The 11,360-nt window shown below is 37.5% G+C and overlaps 1 protein-coding gene across 1 annotated transcript in view; it reads left to right on the plus strand.

The window, feature by feature from the left end:
- LOC126249607 (cadherin-87A) overlaps nt 1-1,861 on the plus strand; it is a 782,263-nt gene extending 780,402 nt beyond the window's left edge. Inside the window, exon 39 of the mRNA XM_049951276.1 lies at nt 626-1,861. The gene's annotated coding sequence lies outside the window, so the exon portion shown is untranslated. The remainder of the gene's footprint in view (nt 1-625) is intronic.
- The last annotated feature ends 9,499 nt before the right edge of the window (nt 1,862-11,360 follow it).

Genomic DNA, 11,360 nt, shown 5'->3' on the forward strand with positions numbered 1-11,360 from the left:
AACAGGGTTTATGTGGCAATAATGCACTTCATTCATACTACTGCTGGCATGGCTTTGCGACTTTTGCTGCCATCATTCACTTCTGCATTCACTGTATGGAAATGTTGCACATTTGTGAAGAGAGCTATGATTTTCCATTGTGTGCTATCTATTTTTTGTTTGCAAGACATACAGATCCAAAAAAAGGAGAGTGAATTTTTGATGGTATTTTCCATATACTTTTCACAGAGATAATGAGCCAGTCACACAATATCATCTTTCCTATATCTAAAAAAACTGACAAGTATTTTTTTCCTTGCTTGTGGATATTTTAATTCATCGCATCCCCTTCATATATAAAATAGAACACCCAGAATGTTTATAGGTAGCTGTATCCACTTCATATCACATACAAACTCACAATTTTTGTTAAATAATTAAGGCAGTGGCAGCATTTTCAAGTAGAACTTTTCAAGGAACACGTCATCACAATTTTTCATCCTTCATAACCAATTTTCCTGTAATAAAGGCTCCAGAGATTAGCAACTGAATACTTCTACATAAATTTTAGTATGAACATATTTTCTGCACAAGTTTTTGCTCAATAACAACAGAATAATAGTAAAAAATTTAACTTTTGTTTCAGTCTGAGAAGACCTCTCCAGTGAAGCATGAATATGGTACTGGAAAGATTTCTGCCAAAGTTTTGCTTTCTCGTGTTGACAGAAAACCACAAATGTGATAAGAGAATTGATGGACTGCCCAGAGCAACAGTAATATAAAACACGAACGTACATGTGTGTGTGTGTGTGTGTGTGTGAGTGTGTGTGTGTGTGTGTGTGTAGGCCTGGTACTCTTAATGAATGACATTCAGATTTTATACTGATCAATTGACTTAAGATGACACAGAATGGAAATTTTTTGAATGTCCATCCTTCTGATTGGAGGTGTCAGGGACTTCGGCCATTCACTTGTGCAATAAAATGGAACACCTACAGCCATCCTTTCGATGTTACTTATTATATGGCTACCAGTTTTGGTGCACTATCTTGAGGTCATAACTGATGCTGAGGGGGTTAACTCCAAACATCTATGAACTGGTTTTCACAGACTACCTATAACAACGATGTTGTGTCTCCAGCAATCAACTTGGTAGTAGATGGTTAGAGACACAACATTGTCATTATAGGTAATCTGCAAAAACCATTTCATAGATGTTGGCCACTGATGAATCGTTTATACAATTGGAGTTAATCCCTTCATTATCAGTTAAGGCCTGAAAATTGTGCACTGGAGCACCAAAACTGGTAGCCATGTAACAAATAACATCTTAAGGACAGCTGTAGGTGTTCCATTTTATTACACAGAATAGTGATATCTGTAGCAGACCAACCTGATATGAAGTACAGAATTCTGCTGCGTTGTGTAATATTTTTTATAAAATAAGTGCATCAACTGCACTGTAAAACTTAAGAAATTTTCACAAGTGGTGTCTTCATTTGTACCTCATAAGGAAAATGTGTGAATGTAATCAGTGCCAAAGTGAAACATACAACTGTATGGCAGGTTTATGCAACTGATAAATGTAATAGATTAAGTCCAGAAACAATGTGTTGTAACAAACTTTTAATAGCTGAGTAAAAGGAAGAATAATTTTCTGTACAACAATTACACTTCAATATTAATAAGATATAATTATTGTTGTAAATGTAAAAGTGTATATATAATGTTATTAGTGTTTTAAGCTACACTGTATCTTAGAACTATTTGTTTCATATCGTGAGAAATTTATACACTGTTAATTTAAGTTACAATGTCATGTGAAACTTATTTTTACAATTTAATATTGTGACAAACTGAATGTGTAAAATACAGTAAACAGTATGCCAAATGTTTTTACAAAATAACTTTTTTATTCACTTACACTAGAAATTTTCATCTTCCTGTCAACAAATTAACAATTACACTTCGTTTCCATTGAGTATTTAAAAGCCTATAATTTCCAAAATAATATATAGGGACACTAAACTGATTTGAATAATCACAAATCGTTCAGGCTATCTACTTCAACCCTATACAAATAATACTGATTGTCATATCTGCACTGTTTGTGTGTTGATACTTACTGAAAATGGACAATTCTGCCCATGAACTTTCTCTGCTCTCTCTCTCTCTCTCTCTCTCTCTCTCTCTCTGTGTGTGTGTGTGTGTGTGTGTGTGTGTGTGTGTGTGTGTGTGTGTGTTGCTCTCTTTCTAATACAATGAAAAGTTGTGAGGTTCCTGGGGTGCACTTGAAATTATCTATTGCTGTGTCACTAATCCCAATTGCCTAGCAACACCTTCACTTTGGCAATGGACTGTTTATGTTCAGGGAAGATTACAAGATGTTGGTATGGCTGGATTAGTAGCCTGGAAACTAAGACTGGAGATACAGTTAACTATCACATGGATATAAGTACCAGATGCCCAGAAAATCCTAGATGTGCCATATATTTTAACCTCATTTCCAGCGTCTGGAATCAGTTTTTAAAAAAATCTTAATTATCCTAAAAATTGAGAAATTTTATTTTCATTAGTGTTATTGGAAGTAAAAAAAAAAAACAAAAAGAATATGGATATTACAACCAATTTTGATGATTATGTAGGGTATTGAAATTTACATCTAACTTTTATATTTGCATAGTTATTTATTTGAAATTATACAGTACATACATTGTTTTATGGGAATATGATTGCATATATTAAAAGTCCATTAAATTTTGATGTAGGCACCTGTGGAATCGATCAATCTCCTCAAATGACCTGGAATGGAATCCACAGGTTTCTGAACAAGGTTGTGTGGAATGTGAGTAAGAACTTCCCGAATCTGCTTCCAGTTCATCCAGGGTGCAAGATTTTATCCAGCACACCACCTTTTTCCTTGCTGTACTGGTAATTTGAATGGCCACAGGGTGTCAGGTCTGGATTTTATGCAGAAACTTACCATCCAACCAGTTCCACATTATATTTGCAAAGTGAGACAGTGCACTGTCTTTCATGAAGATAATGTCGTCGGTATTTTCCCATCCAGATACTGTGGGCCAAATGTAATCATGAAGCATTTGGGCCGATGACATTTGTAGCCATTATTCCACACCACATGGTCACTTTCGAACAAAAGTGCATCGTCTCCGCCTTTACTCCAGGTCGTGTCTGCCCAGTGTCTGCCCAGTAATGGTAACTGTGCCACCTGACAGGAACCTCCCATATGGAATATGACCTCATCACTCCAGAGGAAGTTGTGAAACAACTGACACCTGTCTTCGTGCCAACCGAACATCAACTCCCCGTAATCCATTTCGTGATCAGTGTTCTGGTGTCAGCTGCTGCACATAATTTAGTTTCCATGCTTCAAAGTTTAATTCTTTATGAAACACCTGATGCACAGTGTGCCTCATGGGTCCACTCTCACAAGCTGCCTGATGTGTTGATTTCCCCAGGCTATGATTCAACATGTTCCGCACAATTATCACATTCACAGGACACTGATACATGGATGGATGATCTGTTTTTGCTGCATCCTTTACTGAACCTATGATCATTAGCTTCTTGTGACAATTCTTCCCTACACTGTACACCACCATCCCTGCATTGGAACGATCAAATTCCACAGCTCATAGTGCGAAGCAAACAGGAATTTAATGATACCTAGTTACTTCCTGTCCATCCTGCACATATATCAATGGTCATTCAGAATATGGCTACATACAGAGGATGTAAAAAAACTATGTATACAAAATTTTGGAGTGTTTAGAGGAGATGATAATTTAAAAAAAAACTTTATTCAGATTCTTAATCACATAAAGATAGCCCTGAAAAATCATGCCTGTGAAATTTTATTGCTAAACAACATTTGTACAACTTAGAACAAAAATATCAGGTGAATGCAATAAGTAATTTATGCATGAACAGTCCAGTTCCCATGAACCATGGACCTTGCCATTGGTGGGGATGCTTGTGTGCCTCAGTGATGCAGATAGCCATACCATAGGTGCAGCCACAACAAAGTGTTATCTATTTAGAGGCCAGACAAACATGTTGTTCCTGAAGATGGGCAGTAGCCTTTCCAGCAGTTGCAGGAGCAACAGCCTGGGTGATTGACTGATCTGGCCTTGTAACAGCGAGCAAAATGGCCTTGCTGTGCTGGTAATGTGAATGGCTGAAAGCAGTGGGAAACTGCAGCTGTAGTTCTTCCCATGGTCATGCAGCTCTACTGTACATTAAATAGTGATGGCATCCTCTTGAGTAAAATATTCCAGAGATAAAATAGTCCCCTATTTGAATCTCTGGGTGGAGACTGCTGAGGAGGACATCATTATCAAGAGAAACAAAACTGGCATTCTGAGGATTGGAGTGTGGTATGTCAGATTCTTTAATCGGTTAGGTAGGTTAGAAAATTTAAAAAGGGAGATGGATAGGTTAAAGTTAGATATAGTGGGAATTAGTGAAGTTCAGCGGCAGGAGAAATAGGACTTCTAGTCAGGTGAATACAGTGTTATAATTAAAAAATCAAATAGGTCTAATGCAGGAGTAGGTTTAGTGTTGAATTAAAAAATTAGAAATGTAAGTAAGCTTCTATGAAAAGCATAGTGAACACATCATTGAAACCAAGACAGACACAAAGCCCATACCCACCACAGTAGCACAAGTTTATATGCCAACTAGTTCCGCAGATGACGAAGAGATTGAAGAAATGTATGAAGAGATAAAAGAAATTAATCAGATAGTTAAGGAGATGAAAATTTAATAGTCTGGGGGAACAGGATAATTTAATCATAGCTAACACTTGGTTTAAGGATCTCGAAAGAAGGTTGTATATGTGGAAGAGACCTGGAAACATCGGAGAGTATCAGATTAATTATACAATGGTAAGACAGAGATTTTGGAACCAGGTTTTAAATTGTAAAACATTTCCAAGGGCAGAGGTGGACTCGGGCCACAATTTATTGGTTATGAATTGCAAGTTAAAACTGAAGAAACTGCAAAAAGGTATGAATTTAAGGAGATGGGACCTGGATAAACTGAAAGAATCGGAGGTTGTAGAGTGTTTCAAAGGGAGCATTAGGAAACAGTTGACAAGAAGAGGGGAAAGGGATACAGTAGAAGAACAATAAAACAATGGAAACTACAGGCAGGAATATCAACAATGTAGGAAAAGAAAGATTAATGCTTACCATAAAGAAATAAAGAAAACACGTCAAGTTGCAGACAGGCACAATTAAAAGACACTCACATACAGCACTCGGCCGCAGCCTTCATCAGTAAAACACACACACATATGACAAAGGCTATGGCCAAAAGCTATATGTGAGTGTCTTTTAATTGTGCATGTCTGCAATTTGACATGTCCTTCTTTACAGTAAGTAGCAATCTTTCTTTTTTTACTTGTAGAAGAAGACTGGGTAGCTTTGAGAGATGAAATAGTGAAGGCAGCAGGGGTCAAGAAGGTAAAAAGATGAGGGCTAGTATAAATCTTTGGGGAACACAACAGGTATTGAATTTAATTGGGGAAAGGAGAAAATTTAAAAATGCAGCAAATAAAGCAGGTGAAAAGGAACACAAATGTTTAAAAAATAAGATTGACAAGAAGTATAAAATTGCTAAGCACAAAAGGCTAGAGGACAAACGTAAGGATTGAGAAGCATATTTCTCTAGGGGGAATATAGATACCACCTGCAGGAAATTTAGAGGCCTTTGGGGGAAAAGAGACGCAGCTGGGTGACAGGCAAGAGTTCAGATGGTAAATCAGTCCTAATCAGAGAAGGGGAAGCTAAAAGGTGGAAGGAGTGTATGGTGGGTCTATACAAGGGAGATGTACTTGACGGCAATATTACGGAAATGGAAGAGGACGTAGACGAAGATGAGTCAGGAGATATGATACGGTGTGAAGAATTTTACAGAGCACTAAAAGAGCTAAGTCGAAACAAGGCCCCCGGGGGTTAGAGAACTTTCTATTAGAACTACTTATAATCTCAGGAGAGCCAGCCATGATAAAACTCTTCCATCTATCTGGTGAGCATGATGTATGAGACAGGTGAAATGTCCTTAGACTTCAAGAAGAATATAATAATTTCATTTCCAAGGAAAGCAGGTGCTGACAGGTGTTTAATAAGTCACAGTGGCAAAATACTAACATTAATCCTTTACAGAAGAGTGGGAAAACTGATAGAATCAGAGCTCAGGGAAGATCAGTTTGGATTCCGAAAAAATGTAGGAACATGCAGTGCAATAGTGACCCTACAACTTATTATAGAAAATAGATTAAGGAAAGGGAAACCTACTTTTATAGCATTTGTAGCCTGAGAGAATGCTTTTTAAAATGTTGACTGGAACACTGTCTTTCAAATTCTAAAAATGGCAGGGGTAAAATACTGGGAGTGAAAGACAATTTACAACTTGTACAGAAACAAATTGGCAGCTATAAGAGTTGAGGAGTATGAAAGGAAGGCAGTGGTTGAAAAAGGAGTGAGAAAGGGTTTCAGCCTATCCCCAATGTTATTCAATATGTGGTATAGGAAGTAGCAAAGGAAACAAAAAGAAAAATTTGGAGTAGGAACTGAAGTCCAGGGAAAAGAAAGAAAGACTCTGAGGCTTGCTGACGACACTGTAATTCTGTCAGAGACAGCAAAGGACTTGGAAGAGCACTTGAACAGAATGGGAAGTTTCTTGAAAGAAGGATTAAGATTAATATCAGCAAAATAAAAACGAGGATAATGGAATGAAATGAAATTAAATCAGGTGACGCTGAGGGAATTACATTAGGAAATGGGACACTTAAAGTAGTAGATGAGTTTTCCTGCTTGCGCAGCAAAATAACTAATGATGATCGAAGCAGAGAGAGATTGACAATGGCAAGAAAAGTGTTTCCAAAGAAGAGAAATTTGTTAACATTGAGTATAGATTTAAGTGTCAGGAAGTCTTTTCTGGAGGTATTTGTATGGAGTGTAGCCAGGTATGGAAGTGAAACATACACGATAAACAGTTTAGACAAGACGAGAATACAAGCTTTTGAAATGTGCTACTACAGAAGAATGCTGAAGATTAGATGGGTAGATCACGTAACTAATAAGGAGGAACTGAATAGAACTGGGGAGAAGTTAAATTTGTGGCACAACCTGACTAGAAGAAGTGATTGGTTGTTAGGATTCATTCGGAGGCATCCGTGGATTGCCAGTTTAGTACTGGAGGGAAGTGTGTGGGGTGAAAATCATAGAGGGAGACCAAGATATGAATACAGTAAGCAGATTCAGAAGGATGTACATCGCAGTAATTACTCAGAGGTGAGGAGGCTTACACAAGATAGAGTAGCATGGAGAGCTGCATCAAACCAGTCTTTGGACTGAAGACTTCAACAACAACAACAACAACAGTTCAGTTAAGTCACTCATAATTTTATTTTGCTGCAAATGATGTGAATTGTTCTGTGATTTTTTTCAGTGGCAGCTATTCTCTACACTCCTTACTACTATCTCCTGCATGCACTCCAAGTTTTTGATTTACATTTTATAAGCATTGTCGTAGCTATTAAAAATTTGCAAGCACAAATTTTCAGGACTATGTGTATGGGCTTAGGCATCTGTATGGGAGAAATGACTTTATACTTGGTAGTTCATCTTAAAAACATGTTGTATTTAAAAGTTTTTTATTTAAGAAATTGTTTTCCGCTTTTTAATCTCGTGTCTGTGAAATTTTTAATTCAATTTCAAACATTTTGATGAGATTACAACAGACATGGTAAATTTCAGGTTTATTTCAGTTTCTATTCACTTGAATTAACCAGTATATTGATTCCTCCTACGTATTTCTGGAAAAAAATGTGAAGGTAAAAATAAGAGAGAACTAAGAAACTTCAAGAGAGAACTAAGCTTACAGGTGGGCTTACCAGCAATCATTCTTACTGTGTAACATTTGCATCTAGAAGAAGGAAAGAGGGAAACAGCGGTGGTATACAAAGTACACCTCCACTATAGAACAGACAAGAATCTGAGTTAATATTGCTTTGTCATCCAGTTCTGATCTATGTTGAAAGTTTCAGTTCTGTAGTTTATCAGGATGTTAGTTTAAAATCAACTGCAAAATTTGTACTGGACAGACAAACAGCCAAGAAAGCAACCTCATAAAAATATGTTAAAAAAGGAACACTTTTTTATGCGATAAAAATGTCAGGGGAGCACCACATTCTCACTAGGGGAACATGAATGTTTTGATGGAAATGATGTCCAGGTGTTCAAACAGCTGTGTGATGAAGATTGTTTCAGAGATACTGCTAAAAATGTTGTCAATTTACATTAATGTACAACTGGCATCTGCATGCTAATGATTGTCTGACATGCTCAAAACAACACAGCATTTCATAAATAATGGAATGTAAAATGAATGTAGCTTCAGCCAAATAGACAATAAGCACTTCATGGGTGTCATTTAGTGTCTCATACATCAAACACTTCCTTTCCTCCCAGCAAAAATAAATCCATAAGAGTGAGATTGGGGAACCCAAGCATACTGGGAGCCCATCATGCTGGAACCATAAACGTCGCCCAGTTGCTAGCGGGATATTCACCAACATTGTTGGTAATACCTCATGGAGAAAGATACAGTAATTTCCTTCATTGAGCAGGTTAAGCGGAAGGCACAATCCAATCAGGTGGTTGTCAGTAGTACCAATATGGTAAATCTCTGTTGATAGTGAAACACACTAGTTACAAAGGATTTTCCAACTCCCTGACATGGTTATTTTGATTGTTGAATATTCATCCCATTGTGAAGGCAGCCTCATCAGTCAACAAAACATATGGTTGGCAGTAAGGGGTATTTACAGTTTGTTGTCAATACCATTGACAGAATTTCATGCATTTGGGAAAATCATCATCTGACAAATTTTGTACCTTTCGATACCATACTTGGATGTATGCCCCTCTCATGCAGGACATTCCACACAATGACACTGGAGATATTTAGTACCTTGGCTATGGATTGTGTGCTGGCACTGAAGTTATCCTCAATTCATTGTAACTTAGCTTCCTCTAACTGAACGGTTCACACATTGTGAGGTCTACCAGTTCCCCATCACCCTGTCCAATGATATTCTGTTTCACAGAAATGGGCGTCAAGTCCTTGAAATGTGATATGACTTGGGAAAAGTTCCACTGCTAAGGTGTTGTATCATGCTTCCCCATAATTGACAGGCATATCAGCTAACTCACGAGCATAATCTGCCACCAAGAACTTGTAAACACCAGAAACTTTCATGTTAACACAGCATAATATAAACAATAATAGTATAATTATTAATCCAGGGACATGAATGCTGCTAGCGGTAATGAAGACTTTCCTTTCCTGACAGTAAGGTGTAATTGCATTGAAAACTGCATTTCATTGCCAACATGTTTCACAAAAATAATGTATATGTTTATCCAGGGACATGGACACTGCTAGAAGTAATGAAGACTTACTCTACCTGACAGTAAGATGTAATTGTGTTGCAAATCAAATTTTGTTGTCAACATATTTCATACGAAGCACTCAAAACAACTGTGAATGTTGATCTAAGGGGAAGGCCAGCATCAAATGCATCTAAGACTCTAACAGGGAAAAGTGTGTTTCTTCTTACCTCCTCTAATAACCCTACAGATACATATAGGTAGTTTTTTTTTTTTTTTTTTTACACCCTGTATGCAACTGTCAGCTCCAGCATAGCACTCATAGAAGAAATTTCTGTAGCAAAATATCATTGCTATGTTTTGTGATAAAATAAGTGTTTTGCAGAAAGAACTGTATGAACTTGATCCTGGAAGTGGGATTACTTGATAACATTTTAGAACAGTAGAAAATTGTATAACTGCATAAATAATTCAACAAAACCTAAAGAGCAAGCCAACTGTACTTCAGGAATATGTAAGTCCTGAAAATAAATATATAAAAAACAGGCAAAAGTGTTCATCTTCAAAAAAAACGTACACTGTGAAAATATGTGTATGACATGTTGCATTATCAAAAAAGTAGCAGGCGAAAGCAGAAACACAGATGAAAATGGCAATAAAAGAAACACATCCAACCCAACACATCATTTCACAACAAGCCACAGAAAATACTGAACACAGGTTCCTACTTGTGTAAGAAACCTGCTATTGAGGGTATGTTGTTGTTGTTGTTGTTGTGGTCTTCAGTCCTGAGACTGGTTTGATGCAGCTCTCCATGCTACTCTATCCTGTGCAAGCTTCTTCATCTCCCAGTACCTACTGCAACCTACATCCTTCTGAATCTGCTTAGTGTATTCATCTCTTGGTCTCCCTCTACGATTTTTACCCTCCACGCTGCCCTCCAATGCTAAATTTGTGATCCCTTGATGCCTCAAAACATGTCCTACCAACCGATCCCTTCTTCTAGTCAAGTTGTGCCACAAACTTCTCTTCTCCCCAATCCTATTCAATACCTCCTCATTAGTTACGTGATCTACCCACCTTATCTTCAGCATTCTTCTGTAGCACCACATTTCAAAAGCTTCTATTCTCTTCTTGTCCAAACTAGTTATCGTCCATGTCTCACTTCCATACATGGCTACACTCCATACAAATACTTTCAGAAACGACTTCCTGACACCTAAATCTATATTCGATGTTAACAAATTTCTCTTCTTCAGAAACGATTTCCTTGCCATTGCCAGTCTACATTTTACATCCTCTCTACTTCGACCATCATCGGTTATTTTACTCCCTAAATAGCAAAACTCCTTTACTATTTTAAGTGTCTCATTTCCTAATCTAATTCCCTCAGCATCACCCGGCTTAATTTGACTACATTCCATTATCCTCGTTTTGCTTTTGTTGATGTTCATCTTATATCCTCCTTTCAAGACACTGTCCATTCCGTTCAACTGCTCTTCCAAGTCCTTTGCTGTCTCTGACAGAATTACAATGTCATCGGCGAACCTCAAAGTTTTTACTTCTTCTCCATGAATTTTAATACCTACTCCGAATTTTTCTTTTGTTTCCTTTACTGCTTGCTCAATATACAGATTGAATAACATCGGGGAGAGGCTACAGCCCTGTCTTACTCCTTTCCCAACCGCTGCTTCCCTTTCATGCCCCTCGACTCTTATAACTGCCATCTGGTTTCTGTACAAATTGTAAATAGCCTTTCGCTCCCTGTATTTTACCCCTGCCACCTTCAGAATTTGAAAGAGAGTATTCCAGTCAACATTGTCAAAAGCTTTCTCTAAGTCTACAAATGCTAGAAACGTAGGTTTGCCTTTTCTTAATCTCTCTTCCAAGATAAGTCGTAAGGTCAGTCTTGCCTCACGTGTTCCAACATTTCTACGGAATCCAAACTGATCTTCCCCGAGG

The sequence above is a fragment of the Schistocerca nitens genome, chromosome 1 (genome assembly GCF_023898315.1).
Source record: "Schistocerca nitens isolate TAMUIC-IGC-003100 chromosome 1, iqSchNite1.1, whole genome shotgun sequence".
Lineage (NCBI taxonomy): Eukaryota > Metazoa > Arthropoda > Insecta > Orthoptera > Acrididae > Schistocerca > Schistocerca nitens.